Here is a 7,500-nt window from a genome sequence, read left to right as displayed (position 1 = left end):
TTTTTCAAAATGACTGTGCGTCGGTTTTAAAAGTGCTCCCCTATTGGGTCAACATATGAAATAACAAGTGCGTGTAAAAATTGGAAGTGCTCCCCCTCTGGCCAACATATGTAATAATAAGTGTGTAAAAAATTGGAATGTGGCCCCTTTGGACAAATTAAAAAAATAATACATACTGTCATAACTTGAATTAAATAATGAAGATTAAAAACAAATTACAAACAAAACAAAAAAAATAAATAACTTCAAGCTTACATTTTTTTATATTTACATAATGTGCATATATTATTATTGTTGTAAATACAAATCTTTATATATCTAGAAAGCGTGGTCCTTAAGAGGTAGGCATTTTTCGGTGGTCTCAAAAAGATAACAAATACAAGAAAGTGTGTTTGTGTGATGTTTTTGTGTGTGTGTGTGTGTGTATTTGTTGTGACTTGTGAAGCAATCTTTCAAAACGGGTGTGGCAGCGCTAGTAGCAAGTAAGAGATGGGAAAGCAATTTAGTACTTTTCTGTGTACGCGTTATAAATTCAGACTATGAGTAAAGCCTTTCACGGCGGCCATTAATATTTGACAGCAAACATGGCTTTTTTTTTTTTTTTATCAGAGCAACATTTTCCTCATGACTTTCCTCTGCTGCACGTGTAGGTCGGCCTGGTGTCGCGCTACATTACAGGCTTTTTCTTTTATCTCCAGGCCTCCTTTGCTACCTGCTCGCCACCCTCAGGTCTTCAATGAAGATGTTTAAGACAAAGCATTTAGTCGTCCTCTTCAATCATAACGTCCGCATTTTTCCGACTCGTCAGTCATGTGATGCAAAATGTCGAAACATCTGCATCATCATGTCTACGCCTGAAACGTATTTACGATTGACCGGACACATAATCGATGAGGTTCATTCATCACTGGTCCTACAAAAAACTTATCTGAAAAATTCATCATCCCATGTGCATCTAATATTGGACTTAAAGGCCTACTGAAATGAGATTTTCTTATTTAAACGGGGATAGCAGGTCCATTCTATGTGTCATACTTGATCATTTCGCGATATTGCCGTATTTTTGCTGAAAGGATTTAGTAGAGAACATCGACGATAAAGTTTGCTACTTTTGGTCGCTGATAAAAAAAGCCTTGCCTGTACCGGAAGTAGCAGACGATGTGCGCGTGACGTCACGGGTTGTGGAGCTCCTCACATCCTCACATTGTTAAAAACATGGCCACCAGCAAGGAGAGCGATTCGGACCGAGAAAGCGACGATTTCCCTATTAATTTGAGCGAGGATGAAATATTAATGGATGAGGAAAGTGAGAGTGAGGGACTAGAAAAAGAAAAAAAAAGACTATACAGTGGGAGCGATTCAGATGTTATTAGACAAATTTAGTAGATAGATAGATAGATAGATAGTACTTTATTGAGAGTTCCTTCAGGAAAATTAAAATTCCAGCAGCAGTGTACAGAGTTTAGATCAATTTTAAGAAAAAAGTAAAAAGTAAATAATGGGGGTTTAAAAGGAGACAAAATAGAGAAATATTACAAAAAGAATAAAAACAATGGGAATAACAATATAACAGTAAAATAAGAATAGAACAAGACAAAGTAGGCAGTAGTGACCATGTTATGAAAACGTATTGCACTGTTAATGTTTTGCATCCCCTGTCATCCTAGTACCCCCCGATAGTTCTGGAAAATCCCTTATCTGCTTATTGTTTTACTAGTGTTTTATTGAGATTATATGGTCGTACCTGTACAACCTGAAGGTCGGCCCCGCACCGTTCTTCAGCACCAGTCGACGGGTGGTGGCGATGCCCATCTCTGCCCTTCGCAAGGGACCCTCTTCGAAACACGATCTTTCGAAATGATCGCTGCATAATACACTGTACTTTGTTTGTGTGTGTGGTCCAATCCAACCGTGTTCGCTTGACCGGTCATAGTTTGGTTGGTAGAGCGGCCATGCCAGCAACTTGAGGGTTCCAGGTTCGATTCCCGCCTTCGCCATCCTAGTCACTGCTCTTGTGTCCTTGGGCAAGACACTTCAACCACGTGCTCCCAGTACCACCCACACTGGTTTAAATGTAACTTAGATATTGGGTTTCACTCTGTAAAGCGCGTTGAGTCACTAGAGAAAAGCGCTATATAAATATAAATTCACTTCACTTCACTGTTCCATAGTAAAGTTTCACCGTCATATTTCAGGAATGTAAACAATGAAACACCGGCTGTGTTTGTTTTGCTAAACGCCACCACTTCCCACTTACAGCTTTCTTCTTTGACGTCTCCATTATACATTGAACAAATGACAAAAATTCAGCAACACAGATGTCCAGAATACTGTGGAATTATGCGATGAAAAAAGACGACTTATAGCTGGGAACGGTGCTGGGACAAAATGTCCTCTACAATGCGTGACGTCACACGCACGCGTCATCATACCGCGACGTTTCAGCAGGATAGTTCGGCGCGAAAGTTAAAATTGCAATTTATTGGCATGTGTTGCAATGTTAATATTCCATCATTGATATATAAACTATCAGACTGCGTGGTCGGTAGTAGTGGGTTTCAGTAGGCCTTTAAAAAAACAAGTTGTTGAAAATAATAATATTGACTTTATAAGTCATCTTGTTTTTCTCTTTGATTAAGGTTGCACCTGCATTTTCTTTATTTTAACGTGTATGACATGTTTAATTTGAATCAATTATACCATTAATTATTATATTGCAAATATCACTACTGCTAAATCGGACCATAGTCAGACCAAGGCGCTTGTAATTGTGCTCACCCTTTAGAGCACAGCCTGTCTAAACCTGCACAATAACTAATTAATTACCTTATTGTAATATAATAGGAAATAATATGAAAATAATTGAAATCGTAAGTTATTAAATATTGCAATGAGGTGGCGACTTGTCCAGGGTGTACCCCGCCTTCCGTCCCATTGTAGCTGAGATAGGCGCCAGCGCCCCCCGCAACCCCTAAAAGGGAATAAGCGGTAGAAAATGGATGGATGGAAGTTATTAAATAATTGTATTATTTTTGGTTTACGTGAGAACGACTGCAAATGTATGGAATAAGTTGGACCAAGAACTGTGAACTTGAATTCAATTTCAAATTATTTTGAAGAAATCAATTATAAAAAACATGTTGAGAATGGATGCTAAGGATGTAAAATTAACACGATGGAGCTTTTCATATATGTTATGTTTCTTTTACTTTTATAATTAACGGAAAACAAAATTATTACATGCATGAGACATTCGTCGTTTTATTCTGTTTTTGTTTTGTGAATAAACTAGGATAGGCGTAGTAAACTTTAGCTTCTGCTTAATCCATTTCAGACTACATGCATATTAAAAATATTTTTTTTAATTTTTTCTTTATCCGTCTAATGTTTAAATGTCTGAGTAAATGAAACTTAAACTTGCAACTACTTATTTATGTATCAATGTTGACAGATTTAATTATACAGTCAAATTGTAATAGTTGTAATACATATTTCTACATCACTATTATAATCATATATTATCATATGATTATTATTTGTATGTATCCATCCATCCATCCACCCATTTTATACCGCTTATTTCCTCTGGGGTCCCGGGGGGCGCTGGTGCCTATCTCAGCTACTAAACATTAAATTTGTATTAATAAAAGTGTATTAATTGTGTTGTATAGTCAATCGGTACCTTTTATTACCTGTTTTACATATATATATATATATTTATGGTTGACATTTGTCATATAAAAGTCCAACTTTTATCACAATTTTGCCATTTTTTTCTTTTCTTCTTGTAAAGGTAGTGACATTTTTTTGGAGTAAAATTGTGACTTTTGTCATAGTTTTGCCAAGCACTCTTCAAAAAAATGAAAATTAGACATCTCATTTTGCATCCCTGGAGGTGAAATATATCAACATTTGCTCCCAAAAATGAGGGCTCTTTCAAATTGACTGTGTGTCGGTTTTAAAAGTGCCCCCCCTTTGGGTCAACATATGAAATAACATGTATATATATATTCATATATACTCAAATATGTATATTCATATATATGTGTATATATATTTATATATATGTATGTATATGAATCAATCAATCAATCAATGTTTACTTATGTAGCCCTAAATCACTAGTGTCTCAAAGGGCTGCACAAACCACTACGACATCCTCGGTAGGCCCACATAAGGGCAAGGAAAACTCACACCCAGTGGGACATCGGTGACAATGATGACTATGAGAACCTTGGAGAGGAGGAAAGCAATGGATGTCGAGTGGGTCTAACATGATACTGTGAAAGTTCAATCCATAATGGATCCAAGACCAGTCGCGAGAGTCCAGTCCAAAGCGGATCCAACACAGCAGCGAGAGTCCCGTTCACAGCGGAGCCAGCAGGAAACCATCCCAAGCGGAGGCGGATCAGCAGCGCAGAGATGTCCCCAGCCGATACACAGGCAAGCAGTACATGGCCACCGGATCGGACCGGACCCCCTCCACAAGGGAGAGTGGGACATAGAAGAAAAAGAAAAGAAACGGCAGATCAACTGGTCTAAAAAGGGAGTCTATTTAAAGGCTAGAGTATACAAATGAGTTTTAAGGTGAGACTTAAATGCTTCTACTGAGGTGGCATCTCGAACTGTTACCGGGAGGGCATTCCAGAGTACTGGAGCCCGAACGGAAAACGCTCTATAGCCCGCAGACTTTTTTTGGGCTTTGGGAATCACTAATAAGCCGGAGTCCTTTGAACGCAGATTTCTTGCCGGGACATATGGTACAATACAATCGGCAAGATAGGATGGAGCTAGACCGTGTAGTATTTTATACGTAAGTAGTAAAACCTTAAAGTCACATCTTAAGTGCACAGGAAGCCAGTGCAGGTGAGCCAGTACAGGCGTAATGTGATCAAACTTTCTTGTTCTTGTCAAAAGTCTAGCAGCCGCATTTTGGACCAACTGTAATCTTTTAATGCTAGACATGGGGAGACCCGAAAATAATACGTTACAGTAATCGAGACGAGACGTAAAAAACGCATGGATAATGATCTCAGCGTCTTTAGTGGACAGAATGGAGCGAATTTTAGCGATATTACGGTGCTGAAAGAAGGCCGTTTTAGTAACGCTTTTAATGTGTGACTCAAAGGAGAGAGTTGGGTCGAAGATAACACCCAGATTCTTTACCGTGTCGCCTTGTTTAATTGTTTGGTTGTCAAATGTTAGAGTTGTATTATTAAATAGAGGTCGGTGTCTATATATATATATATACACATATACATATGGCATACCTATTAAAGCACTTGGACTAAATGCAGCACATGAGTTTTCATTGACCCTAAGTGGGACAAGCAGTAGGAAATACATGGATGGATAGTTTCCATAGATAAAAATGGCATTTGATTGTCTATCAACAGAGGTTAATTCAAGCACTTTAAAGCAGGCCTGCTTCTTCGACAACTCAATTTAAATAGTCCAGTACAGTCTTGTTCGTATGACAGAAGCTCAAAATGTATGACATGTACAGTATGGATGGAACAATTAGATTCTGCATGCCCTTGGAAGAGAACATAGCTCATTAAAAGTAATACTATAATTAGCTGTACTGTAGTCTCTGATTAATATATGTTGCATTAAATACAAAAAAAAAAAAACATTCACAGTGCTTTGAACCCTCTATGGTGGTTTGGTCATAAATATTCATCTGCTTAATGCTGGGAAAATATATCAAACCGTTCCAGCATTATAATTACTAATTTAGTTGTATGAAGTTGCACCAAGAAATAACATTTCATTTCAAAAGTACTGCAACAACAGGAGCACAAATACAATCCCTGTTTCCATATGAGTTGGGAAATTGTGTTAGATGTAAATTTAAACGGAATACAATGATTTGCAAATCACTTTCAACCCATATTCAGTTGAATATGCTACAAAGACAACATATTTGATGTTCAAACTGATAACCATGTTTTGTTTTTGGCAAATAATCATTTAGAATTTGATGCCAGCAACTCGTGACAAACTCATCAAACACTTATTTGGAACATGCCACAGGTGTGCGGGCTAATTGGGAACAGGTGTGTGCCATGATTGGGTATAAAAGCAGCTTCCATGAAATGCTAAGTAATTCACAAACAAGGATGGGGTGAGGGTCACCAATTTGTAAGCAAATTGTCGAACAGTTTTAGAACAACATTTCTCAACGAGCTATTGCCAGGAATTTAGGGATTTCACCATCTACGGTCCGTAAAATCATCAAAAGGTTCAGAGAATCTGGAGAAATCACTGCAAGTAAGCGATGATATCACGGACATTTGATCTCTCAGGCGGTACTGCATCAAAAACCGACATCAGTGTGTAAAGGATATCACCACATGGGCTCAGGAACACTTCATAAAACCACTGTCAGTAACTTCAGTTGGTTGCTACATCTGTAAGTGGAAGTTAAAACTCTACTATGCAAAGCCAAACCCATTTATCAACAACACCAAGGAACGCCGCAGGCTTCCCTGGGCCCGAGATCACCTAAGATGGACTGATGCAAAGTGGAAAAGTGTTCTGTGGTCTGACGAGTCCAAATTTCAAATTATATCTGGAAACTGTGGATGTGGTCTCCTCCGGAACAAAGAGGAAAATAACCATCCGGATTGTTATAGGCGTGAAGTTCAAAAGCCAGGACTGTTGAACGACTAAAGCTCTACATAAGACAAGAATGAGAAAGAATTCCACTTTCAAAGCTTCAACAATTACTTTCCTCAGTTCCCAAACGTTTATTGAGTGTTTTTAAAAGAAAAGGTGATGTAACACAGTGGTGAACATGCCCTTTCCCAACTACTTTGGCTCATGTTATAACCATGAAATTCATCCTTCCATCAATCTATCCATCTATCTATCTATCTATCTATCTATCTATCTATCTATCTATCTATCTATCTATCTATCTATCTATCTATCTATCTATCTATCTATTTTCTAATATGACCCTTTATTTGTTATGTACATGGTAAATCAGAACTGAGTTCTCACCTGGCTTTACTTAATTATTTACTGTATTATTGTATTAAGCATTTAATATTTTTTAAGTAAGAATTTGAATTATACATGTTATATTTCCACTCTAAGTTAAAAGATGGATACTTTTTTACTCAAGAAAAAAAAAACCATTCCCAACTCCGTTTTTCTGTTTGTGGATGATTTTAGGTTTCAAGTGTTAAGAAGCGAAAATAATAAATAAAAGTAACAAATAATAACTGTACAGTCAAATGTGAGGTTTTACTGGGGAAAAAAAACATAAAACAACCGAGGAATAAATCAAGCAGGTGTAAAGAGAGATATAAAGTAGTGCAATCAAAAGATTAATCACAAGTTTTTAATTGAATTAAACAAACAAGTAAATAACCTGCTTGCGTAACTTAAATGAACACGAATGTTATTTTATTGGCAGATTTCATACCAATTAGTAAAAAAAAAAAATTGATCTTGCATGCACGTCATTTATTTGCTTAAGCTTAGTATCAC

General features: G+C 37.2%; 1 protein-coding gene across 1 annotated transcript in view; it reads right to left on the bottom strand.

Annotated features, from left to right (window-relative positions):
• The window catches only part of tox2 (TOX high mobility group box family member 2), a 342,562-nt gene that overhangs the window by 334,235 nt on the left and 827 nt on the right, over window positions 1-7,500 (bottom strand). The window lies entirely within an intron of this gene.

Source organism: Nerophis ophidion, linkage group LG02 (assembly GCF_033978795.1).
Source record: "Nerophis ophidion isolate RoL-2023_Sa linkage group LG02, RoL_Noph_v1.0, whole genome shotgun sequence".
In the NCBI taxonomy this organism is placed as follows: Eukaryota; Metazoa; Chordata; class Actinopteri; order Syngnathiformes; family Syngnathidae; genus Nerophis; species Nerophis ophidion.
Note: the sequence above shows the minus strand (reverse complement) of the source record. Positions and strands in the feature narration are given on the sequence as shown.